Genomic DNA, 18,099 nt, shown 5'->3' on the forward strand with positions numbered 1-18,099 from the left:
ATTAATGACCCTCCCCTCCCCAGGCCCCTCAAACTAATGCCCACCTTAACAGCAAGGCCCCTATGACATGATGGCAGATTCAGCACAAGAAGCAACCATCCCCTGAAAGAGGGAATTCTTCCAGCTGTATGATTAAGTACGCAGGAACACAAGACAAGGAGTCTCAAGCGCTGCCGTTGTTCGTGTGATTTCAGCAGGATTAGGCAGAGCACGATGGAGGAAAAGCCTCAGACAATGAGTCCTTTCATACACCAGAAACAAAAACTACTGTTAATCACACCCACAATTCAGTTTCTTCCACTAATTCCTAATCAGACATCAACAAATAAAGCAAAACACTTATTCTTGTTTGAATTCTATGAAATAAAAACAAATGAAAGGAAGTGATCAGCCCGTGCTGTAAAAATGTCGTTGCCTCTCCACCTCCTGATGGACAGGGAGCTGAGACAGGCATGAATGGTTGGGAAAGGAGCTTTTCCATAAAGCCCGTCCATAGAAAAGTTCAGAGTAGAAGAGTGCTGCATTAACAAGCAGGAGAAACTTCAAAAACCAAGAGACAAACTCAGTCAAAACCCTCCTCTGTATAAAAAGAGACACTGCACCACAGTCATCAGAAAAAAAACATCTGGTGCACCACTTTGATTTTCTACATTAGTCATTGGACAGAAACAAAGCATCTCTTTTTTTCCCAAAAGCAGCAAATAATTGCAAATCCACTTCTACACATAACCTATCATTTATCACCTCATCAGCGACTGCTTGAGCCTGACAGAATTAAACACTCAAGTCAGGCATTTCTGTTAAAAGCAGTAATTACATCGTTACTACAATATACAATAAAAATATAAACAAATCTGCCTGGCAATATTTTTATACACTCACTGAAATATCACTAGACTCTAAACAGGCAACATTATAATAATAATTTAAAAAAAAACAAACAAAAAACACCACCACCAAAAAATCCACTTCCACCAAAGTATAGCTAATTCCAATTTAAAACTTTACCTACAGGCAAAAATACATAAGTGATTAGCATTATAGTGTTTATTTTAATTACACTGTTCAACAAAAATCCAAGAGCCTGATAACTCCCTTCAGATACTAAGAAAGCAAATATTCCAGAGCTTCTATTCCACTTATAACCTATACAGCTACGTCAGCCCATCCTATCACTCAAATGCCAAAGCCAGAATATCTGCATTTCTTGTTGCATCTAAAACCAACACAAAAGTACCAGCTCAAAGAAAAACATAGAGGAAAACAAAAGGGCAAAACAGGAGGTCAGGAGATCCCTCACCTGCTCCTTGTAGACAACATTTAAGAGCATCAGAAATTCACTGGTCTTCAAAGCTCAACTCTTTAAAGTTTAATAGAGGAAAAAAATGCATCTCTTTAATTCAAGCTTACCTTTACAAATGCTTTCCAGCAATATAACTGCTTTGTAACATGTTCTTTAACACTGTACAACTCACGGTGCCTGCCCTGAACACTCAATGATCTAAGCAAACAAAACAATTCACGATTTCTAGCATGCTGAACATGTTTTTTGTCACTGCAGTCAAGCTGCTGATCCCAGCAACTCTGCGCAGCTCATTTAAAAACAAACGTCTGCCCATCTACCTTGATGGTTCTGGCCAATGAAGAAGCCTTTGATCACTCTTCAGCAAAACACTGCTGTGTCCTAAAGGATGCCCATCTTCCTGACAGCAGCATGGGGGATCACTGGAAGAGCATGACAGCTGACTGCCACACAAGACTTCAGAACTCCTCCTTTTTATAATTAATTATGCTCTTTATTTCTTCTACAGGCATAAGAAAGAGACTGGCATGGAGGTAAGTTGTAACAGCACACTTTATTATTATTATTATTATTATTATTATTATTATTATTATTATTATTATTATTATTATTATTATTATTATCTTTTTTACAAAGAAGCTATTTCAGGTAAGAGCCAAGGCAGGAGCCAAGCAGTTACTGGCAGTATCAGCTGCTCCCACAGAGCTACTGGGGTTCTATCGTGGAGGTGCCCTCGCCGCACCTTCTGTGGATTTCTCCTGGGTGCAGGTGAGAGGTGCCCCTGGCCATCACAGCCTTGGCCAAACACCTGGCCAGCCAGGGAAATCAGCAGCACAGAAGGCAAAACAAAGCGAGATGGAAGCACCTCTGTGCGAAGGACAGCACCAGTGTGGGGGCAATGAGAGCCCACACTCACTTCAGTCTCATCCAAAATCCAGCTGCAAGTAAGAGACTTACACTTTGCACCCACCCAAAAACAGCTGCTGAAATCATGGCCATGCTACAGGCTTCTGCAAGCTCCCCCTGTCTTGGCCTGGCTGACTGAAGCAGGATCCAGCACTTAAATTGTTAAAATGAGCCCTCTGCAATGGGACAGACCCCAGGAAATTAGGCTAATTGACAGCCTAATCTAAAATATTTTTTTTCTTTTTTGAGCCAAAAGAGTAAATTACGTAAATGAATACATTACCTTAACCAAAAGCATAAAGTTTAGTTTTACAGGATCCAAAGACATAGTAGAATCCATAAAAAACACAAACCAACAAGAGTTGCTAGCCAGACTCCTATCTCACAAGTATACTAAAGGAAAAAAACTTTCCTGCAAAAGTTTATAACCCTACCTCTGCGTCAAGAGGCAAAATTGAAGCAGTAACACCATAAAATCTGCCGAAATACTTGTGGTCCCCAAGTGTAACTCTTCAAATCTGCATTTTATTAATGGGAAGCTACTCACAAACAAGACTATAGCAAGGAGACATTCAATATCTAAAATTCATGTTCAAAAATACATGCTTCATCCTGAGGTTAAGTACACGTTTATGAGTACTTTTTTTTACCACATAACACAGGCGTTAGCATACACAGACTGTAAAGAAATTTTGGTGGTGCCAAAGTAGTCTCAACAAAACCACTGAGAATATATATTACAAAATTATTTCCACGCCTTCTAGTTCATAGGTTTAAGAGGCCAATTTTTTTTGTTTATGGTAATTATGTTTCATATTTCACTGAACTTTGACATGATAAATGTATTATTGGATTTTCTGTGCATCTTCTAGTCAATTTGTGTAATCTTGCAAATTCTGTAGTACAAGTAGTTAAAATACAATGGACAGTACATTCATAAATTACAGATTTTTCCTTAAGGTAACAGAATTATTATTGATTCTGCAACAACTAAACCTTTGATCAAATTTGGTGAAACAAATGTTACTTAAGATATAAACAAACATAATTCCTTTGCATTTGAACAAAACAGTGGTTTGTAAAAAGGAAATAATTCCATCTAAAAACAAGGTCACTTTTTTCTCCTTTGCCCCCATCTCACATCTTTGAAGTATGTAAGACCTCAATATGTTCTTAACTCACTGTGTCCAAAAGGCTCCTTTGCCACTTCTGTAGTTATTCTTCAAGACAGGTCAGAAGCACAATATTTGCCAGGTAAAATATATATATATATTTTAAATATGCAGCCTAAAATCTAAACACTAGACTAGCCTTTTTCATACTTCTCAGATCTAATTTAGCTTCCCCATTAACCATCCTATCAAAATACATCTAGGGAGAAGAAAATCTAACACACTGATATAACGATTACCAAAACTCCTCCAGAAAAACAGATGCAGATCATCCCACTTCTTTACCTACTCAGAAAACTCTCTAGAAAATTATGACTTTTCCAAAACACTGTAAGATCTAATTTTGTGAGGAAATCTAACAAAAGAATCAAGTACCATCCCATGAATAACTTCCTGCTCCTACAGAGAGAAAAGACATTGCAAAGCTCAAGTGCCTGGCTGCCTTCAGCAGCAAGGATGACACATGAGAGAAGAATCCATACACAGGAGGGACAGAAAAGCAACCCTGCTCTGTGGATCTCATAAAATAGAACAGATGTTATTCTTTGTATACACACATGCAATTCAGTGTTAAACACAGCACTTGCAGGAGGAAGGAGAAAAAAAAAAAAGTAAGAGAAGCCCATGAAGCCAACAATAGATAATTCCTCACCATGGTCAAGCACACGTATGCTTTGTTTGGTTTCGAGTGATGACCAGATTTCCAGCACTGCTTTTGAAAGAACAATGCCACATGCCCGGCCTTCATGTTTTTCCTCCATTCAATTTCATGTGACAGCTCCAAACTATAAACTTCTTGTGCCAACCTAAATAATTCCTCTTTCTCAGTAACGCTGGAAGAAAGCACTTACCCACTTGCCAGCTGCAGCAGAAATTTTGTGCCAAGAAATAAATGTCTTTTGGACAGGTTGTAAACCGGAAGCTTCTATGCCTGCTAAAGGACGAGAATAAGAATGGGACCATCCTATTCCTTCTGAGATTAATGGTATTGCTCTATTTCAGCTACACAGTGGGTTGCACTTGATTAAAGCATCCAAACAGAGCTTCCTCTGAGTACAGTGCCCAGATATTAGTAGATACTTTTGTCAATTTTCATCTCCACCAGGCTTTTTATAAACATTGCTTCCATCCTCTGCTCCAAAAACCCTAACTTATCTCTGTATTTCCGATCTTTAGAATCGAGTTCTCAGATAATAGAGTCCTTGAAGTAGCAAGACCTGTTTCACCCTTTTTTTCTGCTGAGGCACAGGTGTATAAACATTGTGTGCACACTGACATTAAATAGCAAGTGCTCCAGCTTCCCCTACTTGGCCTCCTTCCACACTCCCAGGAGACTTCGACCTTCCTACAGACAGCAAACACTTGCAGGCAGTGGTCACAAAGCTCTCATGATCAACATAAGGCGAAGACCAAGGCGTCTTTCCCACTGCCCAGAAAGAAGATGATTAACAGAGAGCAGAAGGGACAGGCTCTGTGGCAGAATGGCTAAATTAGAAATTACAATAAAAGATTATGAATAGCTTAAAGTCTTCTATCTAGGGCCAAGTCAATACTGGGTTTCTTTTCCTCCTAGTGTTGAGTGGTTACCAGGTTTCTTAGTTTTGCAGGCAGGGATTCCCCCCACATTCCATCAGATGCCCCAGCATCCAGAGGTGATACACACACATACACATGGGACACACAGTGTAGCAGCACACAACCCTGATACCCATACTTCACTCTTCCTTGTCCTTCTCCCAGCTCACACAGGCTTCCCATGTACAGGATGTTACTGTCTGCTAACACATTTTGGTTTTTGAGGGGGCACTCCAAAGCTCTGTGAAGCTTCTCATAATGACAGTGTCAAAGGCATGAATAAAACCTGTGCTGTTGCAGTGGAAAAGTGGCCTTTTCCTCTTTAACCTACAATCATGGGCCCCTTCCCTATGCTGACCATTATAACATTTTCATTTTGGCAGTGACCCAAATTTTATGTTCGCAAAAATGCTGCCAAACTGCCAGTTAAAATATTCAATTAATATGAATATGTAAAGATGAACATGTATACTGCTAAAAAGCCAAGTACTCTCTCCCATAGAAAACAAAAATTGAACTAACATTAGTAAACGCACATAAACAAATGATAATTAGGTAAATTAAAAGAAATATAAGTCTCAAAATAAGCATCAGTACCACAAACTTCATTTTAATGTAAGAGTAGTTACATCTATCACCTTCACAAATAGAGCCAAGCAGTGCTTGTTCCCCCTGCTCATTAAAGCTCTACAACTGGTACCTCCTGTATGCCCACATGCACCATTTCATTAAGCTCACTTGACATTAGATGAAGAAAGAGTACAAGAAAATTGCATATTCCCTGCCTAAAGTAAACTTGTCATTTAAACCTTGTGTATAGATAGAATTTGATATAGCACTGGCGCAGTGAGTCATTCGTCAGTTTTAGAGTTTGTACGACAATATTCTTACATACATTTTGCAATACTTTCCAGTTCGCTACCACTCCATGTAATTACAAGTTTTTACTGGAAAGGAAGCATTTATTTTGGGTTTGAACACTGCACTAAGAGCTGCAGAAACAACACTTACTTTTATGGTCAGATTTTGAGCAGAAGTAAATCCACAGAAGGAACCCTCACATACTGTATGAAAGATGAAAGTCAAAGTATTGCTTTTAAAGGAGGGCAAGCAATGATGGAGAGCATCACAAATATTTCTCAATGAATTACTCCAAACATAAACATAAGCAAGTCTCCTGTCAGTTTCCTTCAAAAGCTGTTTCTTAGGTATGTAAGTTAAAACTGCATTCATTCAGAACACTGTATAAAACAGCCAGTAGCTACTACAAGTGCTTTACCTGAAAATAATAGATGATTTCACATCCTTCTGTACTAGGGCAAGATAACACATTAAAAATTTTCCCTACTGTCTTACCTTACCTTTAAAGTTGCAAAACAGACATGAGTAATTTAATTCTCAACCGCGGTTTCTAAGAAGCACTACAAAACCACTGAAACAGAAAGATTTGTTCTGATTAATACCACTAACAAGATCAGCTCAGACTCAGACTATCATGTGGTGGCATCCAGCTCACTCCAACACATCACAGTAAAGTTTGCAATTCTTTGACAGGCACAAGTCCCTGTTTTAATTTGCACACAGCCACAGGTTTACTGTTCAGGTAAACTTCTTCAGTCTCTTAAAGCTGGTTATTATTAGTATTCCTTTCCACTACCTAAATTCACATCAAATGGGATCTACTGAATTGTACATCTCCCGCTATCTGATAAAAAGCTGGAGAGAAAAAGCACCCTTTGGCCAATTAGAACCACCTGGATTCAACAACAGGCAGCAACAACTCCGGGGTTTTTTCCTCCCAATTGCATATACTATGACCTACAAGAAACATTTTCTGCTTAGAAGTAATGCTTAAATGGAGATCTATGGCTGAACATTATCACAAGGATTGCACTTACTTGACAGTCTGCTATTAGCCAACTCCATTATCGCTATTTGCAGTTTTTAAATGTACAGATTCAGAAGTAACTGTACAAAGCCTCCATTACAAGTGGATTTATGGAAAGCCACAGCAATAATCATCTTCATTAGGCATATCTTCCCACAGCCCTGCATTACGTGGACACAAAGAGGAAAACATTTCTTCTCCGTTACCCACAAGCTTAGATCTTTCTCTTTATAGTCACGAGCTTTGACGGTCTTCTCTGCTTTTGCCAATGACAATTATCTCACATATCCAAAAGGAGAACTTAGTTTAAAAAAATAAAATTAAAAATACCTGCATACCTCTCAACCCAAAAACAATATACAACTTAGGACAGCTTCTACTTTGATTTTCCAGAAACTGACACTTTCACGGGCAACATGAATGAGAATAAGATGTTGTCTGTGGCTTCTACTATTTTGCTAATGGCCCAACCAGTATGCAGCCAAGATGTATTCATGGACACCCACGTGCAAAGAAAATGGCTGATGGGAATATCTGTAACTAAACTGAATATAAAAATCTCTTGATCTGAAGTTATGTGTTAATTTTTGGCCATAAGCTGTTTTAACCCTTTCACATACATGGATGTGTTGCATCCTATTTCAAAAGCTAGACACAAGCTAAGAAACTTGCACATTAAGATGGTTGGTTAACGGCAGAAACTGAGAACTTAAATAATTCAACACTGTCACCCACCACACATTCAGATCACAAACTTGCTGCTTTGCCACACAGATTTTACTCTTTGCTTTCGAAGTTCAGATTGCTGATCATGCGCTTCACAGTACAGATATCTATTACTCCTACGTCCTCAGTCTCACAGCAAACCACCACGCAAGAAATAATAAAATCGGGATTAAAGTACACTTGTTCGTTCCATAAAACCAACCTCGTGAGCCACGCATTTCCTGCATTATCATAATGAATGCGATGGACCTTATTTAAAAATCTGTTTTCAAAGCCTAACTGGCAGTCTTGGAACAATCACCCAGCAACCAGACATGTTGATAAGTCATTTGCAGCACAGGACCTTAGTATTCTTAAATTAAATTTGTCATTTCTCTAGCATTTACCTTGAAAAATGAACAAAGGTGGTTACAGAAGCAGCATAAGGAAACTCTGTTTGCTTACTGTCCCTGCACAAGTTAGCTGCCTTTAGAGATCTCTAAACCAACAAATATTCAACTGAAGGGTTTGATTATCCAGTTATCGTCAGCCCAAATCACTTTTTACAGCTGAGTTCTAAACTTGACAAGAGAATATTGTATTTGATACTGACAATACGGCTTCATTTGGTTACATATGAAATAAACACGAAACTCCAAAACGCTTCAGAACAGCTGCCCCAGTCAGTCTCCTGGAAACAGACCACATCTTTCCCACACAAGAGGTTCGCGGGAACAGACCTTTAACAGCGCGGAAATACTTTCTTTCATTGAATTTCATTTACGCCAGCTATTTGAACTGCTTGAAGTTGGTTCTTAACAGTTTCTGGGTGCAGAAACCACCGCGAAGGCAAACGCACCCGCCCACTGCCTTCGCCACCCGTTCGCCCCGGGCTGCCTGCGCCCACCCCGCGCCGCTCCACGCGAGCCCGCCCGTCTCCCCGGGTGTCCCGCGGGGGTGCACTGCCCGCCCCACCGGCACCCCCGACCAGGCAGCGGCACAACAGGTTGCGGAGGCGGCTGCGGGGCAGGAGCTGGCCCCGCGGAGGCGGCAGACGCGCTCCCCAGGGAGAGCGAATGGGGGAGACCGGGATGGGCACCCCTACCCCCACCCCGCTCTGGGGAGCTGGCACCCCGGGAGCAGCGGCGGTGCTCCTGCATGCTCCCGCCGGGGGCCCTTTGTTCTCGCCACCCAAGACGCCGCCGCCCGGCAGCCCCGCGCTCTCCCAGGCGGCGGCTCACCCCACCGGGGGGGGAAAGGCGCGGTCTGCCGCCCCCCGCTACAGCGCCCTCCCTCGCTCCCTCCTCCCACCGCAGAAACGGCCGGCGCCAGCCGCGGGAAAAGCTTCGGGCCACTGCCGACCGCCCCGCGCCTCGCACCCGGCACAGGCACCCCGCCCGGGACGCCCCGCCGCGGTCGGCGCTGCGCCCCGCGGGGCGCGACCCCTCTCCCCCGAGCCCAGCGCCAGAAGTCCGCCCGCCGGGGCTACCCCGAGCGCCGCAGCCCGCCCGGGAAGATCACGCCTCGGCGGCAATCCCCGCGCCCCCAGCACCGCGGCGCCGGCAGGTGCCTGGCTGCCCCCCGCCGACCCGGGGAGGCTCCGCGGGGCGCAGCCGGTGGCCGCCGGAAAACCGCGTGGCGGCCCCAGCGGACGGCAGGGGGGCTCCGGTACCGCTCGGCGGCCCCCGCGGAGCACCCGGGGCGGCGGCGGGGCCGAAGCGGGCGGCGGGGCCATCGCTCGGGGGCCGCGATCCGCGGGGCTCAACAGGCGGCGGAGTTTGGCGGCTCCAAGGGAGACGATCCCGCCGTGTTGGGAACCGGACACGGGGCTGAGGAGGGAGAGGCGACGTAGCCGAACCACTTACCGAGGCTCCGGAGCTCCGCCGTCCGCATGCTGCCTCCGGGCGCCGCGCGAGAAGCCGCTCCGCACCCCGCCGGCAGCTCCGCTCCGCTCGCTCCTTCAGCCGCCGCCGCGCGGGACCGCGCTCCGCGCGCGCCACCGCCAGCCCGCCCACGCCGGGGCCGCGCGCCGCGCCCGCCCCGCCGCCAGCCCAGCCCAGCCCAGCCCTGCCCGCCCCGCCGCCGCCACCTGCCGCCCGCGGGCTCACCTGAGCTGCGCTGCGCTGGGCCCCCGCTGCCGCGCTGGGCCCCGCGGCGAGGCGAGGCGCTGCTGCCGGCCGAGTCCTGCTCCGCTCCACCGCGGCCTGCGCTGCGCTGCCGCCCGCCTTGCCCGCCGAGTCGGCCCGCAGCCGGCGGGCAGGGCCCGCCCCGGCCAGGTGTGGGCGGGGAGGGCGGGGGGCGGCCCGGTGGGGCGGGCGAGGGCGCGGCCGCGGCCCGGGGCGGGCGCTCTGGAGGCGCCGCCGGAAGGAGCCGGACTGGCAGCTGGGGGGCCCTCGCCGTTCTCCTCGGCCGGCTGCCGGAGAAGGGGCTAGAGCCGCACCGTGACTCGGAGCGGGCCCTTTGCCCACGCCCGGTTCCTCCGCTCTGAACCCCGGGTCGCGGAGCGGGTCAGAGCCGAGAGGGCGGGGGTGGCCCCGTAGGTGCGAGGAGCGGCGGACGGGTTGCAGAACGGAGCCCTCCTCGCTCCCCGCGGGTCTCTCGGCAGCAGCGGGTGAGCGCCGCGCTGGGACCTGTTGCGGGCTGTGATGGTTTGGCCGCGGCGTGGCTGAGCGCGGTGTTTCAGCCCGGGCGCTCGCCCAGCGCGCCTGCTGCTCGTTCACTCCGTCCAGCCCTTCCTGCTCCCCCGTCCAGAGCCCTGAACGGAGAAATTAAGAAACTGAGACATATTTTCTGCGGGCTTTTGAGACGGCGGAAGGGTTAAGTCAGGCAGGCCCTTGCACCGGGTGTGTTGGTGCTCTTTGGCTCCTTGCCCAACCCTTCCTAAGAGCCGGGGTTGCGTCAGCGAGGGCAACACCGCGCTGTTCGGCAGTTTAGCTCTGCTGCCATTCCCTGCGCACCGTGCTGGGGTCACTGAGGCTTTTCCCACGACGTGTTGGGGGTTTTTTTTTCCCCTCTATGGTCTCCAATATTTCTTCTCGTGTGTGGTAATTGTGTTCCTTTAATCTTTGGCCGTTATCATCTCATCTCCTCCAGCCAGGGTGCTGGTAGGAGCCAAATAGTTTGTAGAGGTTCTTCCTCTGTCCTGGCAGTGATGCCTCAAACACTCTTGGGAGCACTGGACTTCACACTACTGAATGTGATGCCTGGCCCCTCATGTGTCACTTGCCTTGGCCCTAAACTGAGTACCTAAAGTCAGTTTTGCACCCCTGCCACAGCACAAGAAGCTCTGGCACCTAAAGCCTTTGGTTCTGGGGATATTTTCCTTCCTACATGGCATCCAAATATTGCTGCAAAACAGCCCTTCTGTGCATTACACAGTGAGGCCACAGAGCTTAAAGTGGTGCTGGCTGAATGCCACACAGCACTGCCAAAGTGCCCATGGGCTCCACTCTCTGTGTTAAAATTTGGATCTGCTTCAGGATGCTCTGGAGCACAAGACCATGGGGAAAGCAGGAGATCCCTACTCCAGAGAAGGGATGCCTGAGCCCCAGCTCCCGTAGCAGCCATGTTGGCAAGTTTAAGTGGGGTCATGTCTACTCAACCCCCATTCATTTTATGTATAAGGAACAGGTTTTTGAAGTTTGCTTGAAAAATTGAAGCTGTGTGGTTTGTTGTTCCTTTACTAATCTTGTCAGATGTTTAAGAGTTTTTGAGTGGAGACACTGAAATGTCTGGCCAATCTACAGGATAAAATTTTAAGATCTTTTTAGACACCTAAAGATGCAGGTTTCCAAACACCTTCACCAATGTGGATTCATGTGACTGACAAAGAGCTGCCTCATAAACTTTCAATGCCCTGAAGCTTCTAGCCAAGACTTGCAGGTAAATAATTGTCCCATGGGCGTAAGCCATTAATCATCTGAATCATGAAACAAAGGGTTTTCTTATACAGCTACCACCCTAAACTCTTTGTTACTCCCCCATGCACTCTATGTGTGCATGCCATAAAAACCTGGGAAGCTATGAATAGTATAAACCCACTAGAAACTGGTGGTTTGTGCTCCACTTGATATGGGGTGGCCAGTTTGTCACCCCTTTACCTCTCTGAGGTCTTCACAGTTATGAGGCACTGTTCCTCAAAGCAAAGGCTTCTTCAGGGGCTTGTATAGTACAGGACACAGTGTTGTCACCAGAGCTGTATTCTGTGAGGAACTGTACAAGAGTCCTAAAGCCCTGAGAATGATCCACCAGTTCACACATAGCACCCAAGTGTATCATCTCAGCAGCTCTCATGGCTCCTGCCTGCTCAGCCATTTCAGTGGTAAGCTTTTTGGAAAGCAAAGTCTCAGTGTGTATTTGCAGTATTCCATTTGGAGGTCACTGCTCCCCATAGCTCTTCCTTCCCTTTGATCCAGCTCTTCAGGGTAAATGCACACACCCATACCCTTGTCCTGTGTGCCACTTGATAGCCAGCTAATGTGTAGATACAGTGGAGTTTGCCTTTAACATAATAAATTGGTATAAGATCAAAAGGCCGGGATGCTGATTTTTTAAGACTTGTCAGGACAACTTCCCTTCTTGTTTCAGATATTGCGAAACTTGCTAAATGTTCTTGATTGAATCTGTAAGCTGCAGAGCCTGTCAGAAGCTTGTCCTCTCTCTAGCTGTTGGGTTTTTTTGAGGGAGTATTCTTGCTTCTGACTGTTTCTCACCTGATTTTATAGTAATTGTCAATTGTATTTCAGGTCTACTGGTCTGATTCACAAGTGCCTGGTGCAATGCTCAACTTGGTGCTCATGTAAGATAATACATCTCCATCTGTAGATCTGCTTGACAGCACAGCTTGAGGACCATATGGCCATGACTCTGACTGCCCACCATTTTTCAATATTACCCCCAAGACTCTTGCATTTCCTTTGTAAGACAGGATTATTAGAATACTGTTTTGCTCCAAGTAATAAAAAAAACAATCTGTGTTGCCCATTTCTGTTAATTTCCTATTGAAGGAACTGAAGCCTTAGAGAGCCCTGATGTTTCCTCATCCATAGCACTAAATTGTCTGGGTTGAAAAATCTTTCAGAGGAGGTCAACAACTTCCCCTTATTTTGCTTAACTATACCTTGTACTTCTGAAGAAATGAAAGTCAGTGCTGTAATAACAGAACAATCACAGTGCTGAAGTGGTATTTGCTTCTGTTTCCTGGCCAAGGCCCTAAGTTCCTCATGTATCTTTCTAGAAAGAACATTCAAGGGACTTTCCCTTGCTGCATTGGTTATCTCAGCTGGCTGACCAGTTCTGGTCAGGGTATGTGCTCTCTCTTACTGTAGCTTTGCATAGGGATTTGCACAGTGGAGCTCCCCACTTGACCGATGTCTTAGAGGTCCTACAAAGCACATAAACATGAGTAACAATCCTCATAGTGCGTTTACTTCCTGCTCCTCACATCAAAGCAGAAAGCTATCATTGGGGAAAAAAGCGAACAAACCAAAATCAAGCACCACTAGAAAATTTGGTCCTGGTGTATAGATATACTTTGAGCATTATTAAATGGGTACAGTTTTCTCCTCCTGACTGAAAAAATGTGCTAGAAGAAGACCCTGGGGATGCTGGTCACCAAGACAAAACTTGAAATTACCTCCTGCTAAGGGCTGAATTCTGGAATACTAATGGCAGTTGGCTCACTAAAATGCAACCACTACTCAGAAAATGCATGCTGCAGATGAGTATTTGCAGTATGGTCTGCATGTGTTCACACCCCAGGAATATCAGCTTTTCTAACCCTAAATGAATGGCAATGGAAAGACTAAAATACATCATGTGCATGTAAGTTAAAGCAAACAATACACAAAATACAGTGGCTTTGGTGCTGGAATGGTCTCTGCTCCACTCTGTGTTTACTGCCAAAGTTTGTTTCTCCTCCATTTTTTTCCATTCTAGTCAGTTCCCTGAGAAGTTATGTTTTTCTGGCTTTTGTTGTGAAGATATCTGTGCTCAGCCAGTCCAAGAGTCGATCTGGTGTTCTTCAGCTCCAATCCTTCATGGTTTGGCAGACCACAGGCTTCCAGGCTACAAAATACAGGCTGCCAAAGAGAAGGAGAGGAGCCCTGATCACACTGGTATTTGAGCACTTCCTAAGTTAATGTATTTGTCTTCACAAGATTTCTGTGAAATAGGAAATTACTACTGTCCCCCTTTTAGGGGTGAAAAACAGATGCCAGTAGAAGGTAATTGACTTAGCTAATGTTGCACAGGAGCTAGTGCTACAGCAGAGAAATGAGATCAGCTGCCAGCCCCATTGCCATGTGCCAGAGGACAGGTTGACTCAGAAAGCCCTGTCAGTGCTCACAGACTTTTAAAGCTCCGTGCAAGGGCAAAGCATGAGCTTTCAGAGCTTTTAGAACACGGCAGCCCACAGCAGAAAACTGTAAGCACAAGCCTTCAGATCAAGGCAACCTAGGAAGGGACAGATTTATACTGAATTCCAAGTCAGCTGGCTCCAGAAACCTGGACCAGCCTGGCCCAGGTTTGCAGAGTGCTTGGGCTTTTAGACTTGGTTTTTGTTCTTCCCTAACTACTGTTGAGCAGCAATTCCTGGTATTGGATCAAAGCTCTCTGTCTGATTTCAGCCTTGCCAGATAATCTGTCTGGGGGCTGAGAACGCCCTTCCTCACTTTCACACCAGTGAAAGCAGGAGCTTCTGGAAATGTAATTTTAAGCCAATCATTTTTTTCTCTCCTATTAATTTTTAGTCCTGCCTACTTTTATATTGAGTTTTCAGACCATGTTGAAAGCATTTAAAAGAAACCATGAAGCAGTTAAGAAAATACTGGAGACTATGTTCAGAGACCTTAAAAAAATTCTCTTTTGAAAGTTCATATTCAATTGTAAGTATGAGACAAATAATGGCACTAATATAGCTCATGTGTACAGGAGTGGATTTTGATTAAAGCATTGAGACAGGGAGTGGCATTGTCTTATCTGTGCACCAGACATATAGACCTTATTAGCAAGGTTAAACTTTTGGGCTGACTAAATTTTTCCACACTCTCTTTCTGCCATAAAAATCCACCTCAAATTTTCATCTCACAGTCAAGTTGCAGGTGAAGTCACGCTGAATGTTTCACATTAAAGCGAGTATCACAAAATACTGTTCCCCAGTGCCAGAAATGATTCTGCCCAAATGGCTTCTGTTTCCTCAGAGAACTCCACCTCTCATCAATTTCTAGTATTTTATAAGAGTGCCAAGCTGGTGCTTTTCTTTGACCATATCATCAACTTCAGGTCTGACTGCAGGATGGATTCTGCCCTTGGTTCTGCGTTCAACGGCATCCACTGACAGCAGCCACCTAAGATAAAAAGGTAATTCAGAGAAAAGATACAGCAAAAGCAACTTTGAGAAGGATCACCCTGACCACAGCTCTGCTGCAACAAATGACAGGCAAACAGGACAAATATATTGGATTGACATTTATATTCCAAAAGGAGCTGACACAATTTTTCTCTACAAAATTTTCTCTTTAACTTGAAAAATCAGATCTGAAATTTTCCTGGTGCACTAAATGAGGAATCCCATATTCTTACCTCAGTGTTTGAGAACTGTAGTCCTGAAAAAGTGGTAAGAATAAAGTATTGCCCCCACATCAGATATCCTCAGCCTTTTGTGTGTGAATGGCAGGAGGGTGTCGGGAGCCCTTTGACACAGGATGGTTACCATAGCTCTGCTCCACAGCTGAGGTCTGTGAAGAAGTCAAGGAGAAGCATTTGGGTGCTCCATTCTTCTACAGTAAAGGCACAGAGGAGGGGTTTGGGTCCTGCCCAGCTGTGTCTGTGAAAGCTGGGATCTCCTAGCTGAAATATTACAGGCGCCAGCTCTGGCCTGGAGTGCAACAGGCAGCCGTGAACTTGGTAGAGTAGAATTTCACAGCTGACTTGTACTTATTCCTCTTAGAGCCAGCAGTGAGTTCCCTCAGTGCAAAGCTCCACATGCAAGCTCAGGGCAGTGGCCAGTCTGTGTGAACAGCATGAGAATGTCACGGTGCCAGGGAAGGTGACAGTGCTGCAAGGTGTGACTGTGGCGTGACAAACACTGGCTGTGGTGGGTACAAGAGTCAGTCCTGTGCTGGTCTGCAGGACTAATCCTTGCAGTGCTCACAGGGCAGGATTCACACCCAGGAAGAGGCCAGAATGAGGGATATATGATGCTTAATCTCATAAGCTTGAGCAGGACTTAAATGCTTCTCAGAATTTTGCTAGCCTATTGCAGAAGTCTTGTATTATAGAAGTAAACTGAAATGATCCCCTAATGATTTTTTTTTCTTCAATTATTTTCTTCTGCTACCCCAAAGAAAAAAAAAAGAAGAGCAGGGACCAGCTGTCTTGACAGGTCATTTAACAATGTTTTTATAAAAATAGATTTGTATTTTATAGCTTAATATTTTAGAGGCTGGTGACTGGTTAAACTTCTTTCAGCACCAGCACCTCTTGCTTTGGGCTTCAGCCTTCAAATAAGTCACTGGTTGTCATGATTTACTGTGTATACTATGGGACAAGTGCAAGATTTTGACAAGAAAAGATATTTGGGTGTTATTTGAGGAGACATGGGGAAAGTCACTTAACTCAGTGTTTATATAGAATGGCTTTCTTGTTCAGAGGTCACCTCTGTTGGAATAACAGGTGCAGGCTTCAGACATCAGCTGCAAGGGCTGTTTTGTGCATCAGGGAGGTTATAGCTTTTCCTATTAAAGACAGTTGGAATTTCAGGGAATATATTTTGTTTGAATTTAACTAACCTTTCTATCATGATTCTAGGAGAAAGGTGCAGCCTGTTAGCATACAATTGCTTCAGTGGTGATAATACCAGTGTCATTTCTCAGCATTGTTCCCATTAAGGTGTTCAGAGTAATGGATGTGGAAAATGTATCCCAGCTTTGAAAATGTCTCTCTGCAAGTTTAAATAAGAACAATAAACTGGGTGAGGAACAGGCTATAAACAGGGTAGAGATTTTGTTAAAATTTGGAAATAAAGGATCTGCAGAAATCCTTTAAAGTGCCACTCTGTGGAACTATGCTGTCAAGGTGGGGAAGAGTTGGCTCCCATAGTCACTCTGCAAATATTAGAACCGTGTTTGTGTTTGTTGTTAAAAGCAACTTGAGATGGCATTTATCCAAAACTGAAGGGTTAGGTGAATTCAGCACCTACTGGGCTGGCTGGGCATTCCTGACCATCTCTTGCTTGAATCCTGGCCCCTACAGAAAGATGCAAAGCTTCCTTCTCACCCTGCCTCTAAACCAAAGTTCACCTGCCTGTTCCCATCTGCTGACCCCCGTTCTAGCAGCTCTCTGGGCTTGTCTATGTCTTTGTTTTCTTTCCAACTCTGTTCCCTCCTGCGCACACACACACAGATACACAAATACACACACACACACACACACAAATACAGCCCCCAAAGCACTCCCCACTGAGCACTTGCAGAGCTGAGTGACTGCCCTGGGGCCTGGCCATCTCCTTTCCTCCCAGCTCTCCTTGCTCAGACTGCCTCCACTTCAAACTCCAAAACAGAGCTGCTGAACTCACCCACACATTTATTTCTCTACCCCACATTTTTCTGTCTCCATGCCTTTTTAACAGTTTTACCATGTCACTTGCCTTAGTTTTTTTAAATAGGTTCTTGGCCTGGGCTCATGACTGTAGTATCTGAGCACCTTTCAGTCATGCATGAACTGATGTGACTCATGTCAGGCTTGGGTGATTTGTTCTCTCTTCCCATTCTCTCCCCATTCTCTCCCAAGAAGGAGGGCTGCACATGCTGTGCTGGAGTCTTTGTTTTGTTTGGGTAAAGTTTCAGTTTGTGAGATTTTCCTGTGAGCGAGAGGCAGGGGGTGTCACCCTCAATCTTCATTCTTTCATCCCTTCAATGTATTCTGCTGGTATGTTGAAGATTTTCACAATTCTTACGTTATCTCTGCACTGCATTCCTCTGATACCAAGAATATTTGGCATTGTATTTAATGGCTAAAACCATCCTGAAGTATTCTGTCTTCTGTTTTTGTGCAAGTCGATCTTTAACTACTAGAGGTCAACCAGAACATGCTGAGAACAAAGCAGTCCACCTATGTCCTGTCAGTTTTTACACCTTCCCCTGCATTAACCTCTACTGGTCATAGCAGGGCATGGGGCTGCATGGATGTCTGGGCTGGACTGGTCTGAACAGTTCTGGGTCCTGTTTCCCAAAAATCTTCTTTGATGTTCTTCAAGGCACACCCCCAAAATCCACAAACCCAGGAAAATTATAGTCTTATATAATTTTTTTCTACTTTTCATTCCATGGGATATTAGCAGGAAGATAACTTCTAGAAGGTGGGTTCAGTTACAGTAAGAACTCCACTTTGGAAAAGAAAATAGTGTGACCATCAGATTCATATTTGTTTTAGGTGATAGACTCAGTTTTTGCTCTCCCTACTCTCCAGCCATTTCTGAGTGGAAAAGAAAACTAACAACTGTGTTCAGGAGGAGAGGTGTAATGAACCAGGTGATTTTTTAAAAGTAGGTA

The 18,099-nt window shown here is 45.2% G+C and overlaps 1 protein-coding gene across 13 annotated transcripts in view; it reads right to left on the reverse strand.

The window, feature by feature from the left end:
- The window catches only part of PTPRF (protein tyrosine phosphatase receptor type F), a 374,864-nt gene extending 365,376 nt beyond the window's left edge, over positions 1-9,488 (reverse strand). For 4 of the 13 annotated variants that reach the window (XM_066556137.1, XM_066556133.1, XM_066556134.1 and 1 more), the window contains exon 1: positions 9,415-9,487. The gene's annotated coding sequence lies outside the window, so the exon portion shown is untranslated. Of the gene's footprint in view, positions 1-9,414 lie in introns of all 13 variants that reach the window. The other 9 variants (XM_066556139.1, XM_066556138.1, XM_066556135.1 and 6 more) reach the window with 4 other exon arrangements.
- Between the last annotated feature and the right edge of the window lie 8,611 nt (positions 9,489-18,099).

Source organism: Molothrus aeneus, chromosome 9 (genome assembly GCF_037042795.1).
Source record: "Molothrus aeneus isolate 106 chromosome 9, BPBGC_Maene_1.0, whole genome shotgun sequence".
In the NCBI taxonomy this organism is placed as follows: domain Eukaryota; kingdom Metazoa; phylum Chordata; class Aves; order Passeriformes; family Icteridae; genus Molothrus; species Molothrus aeneus.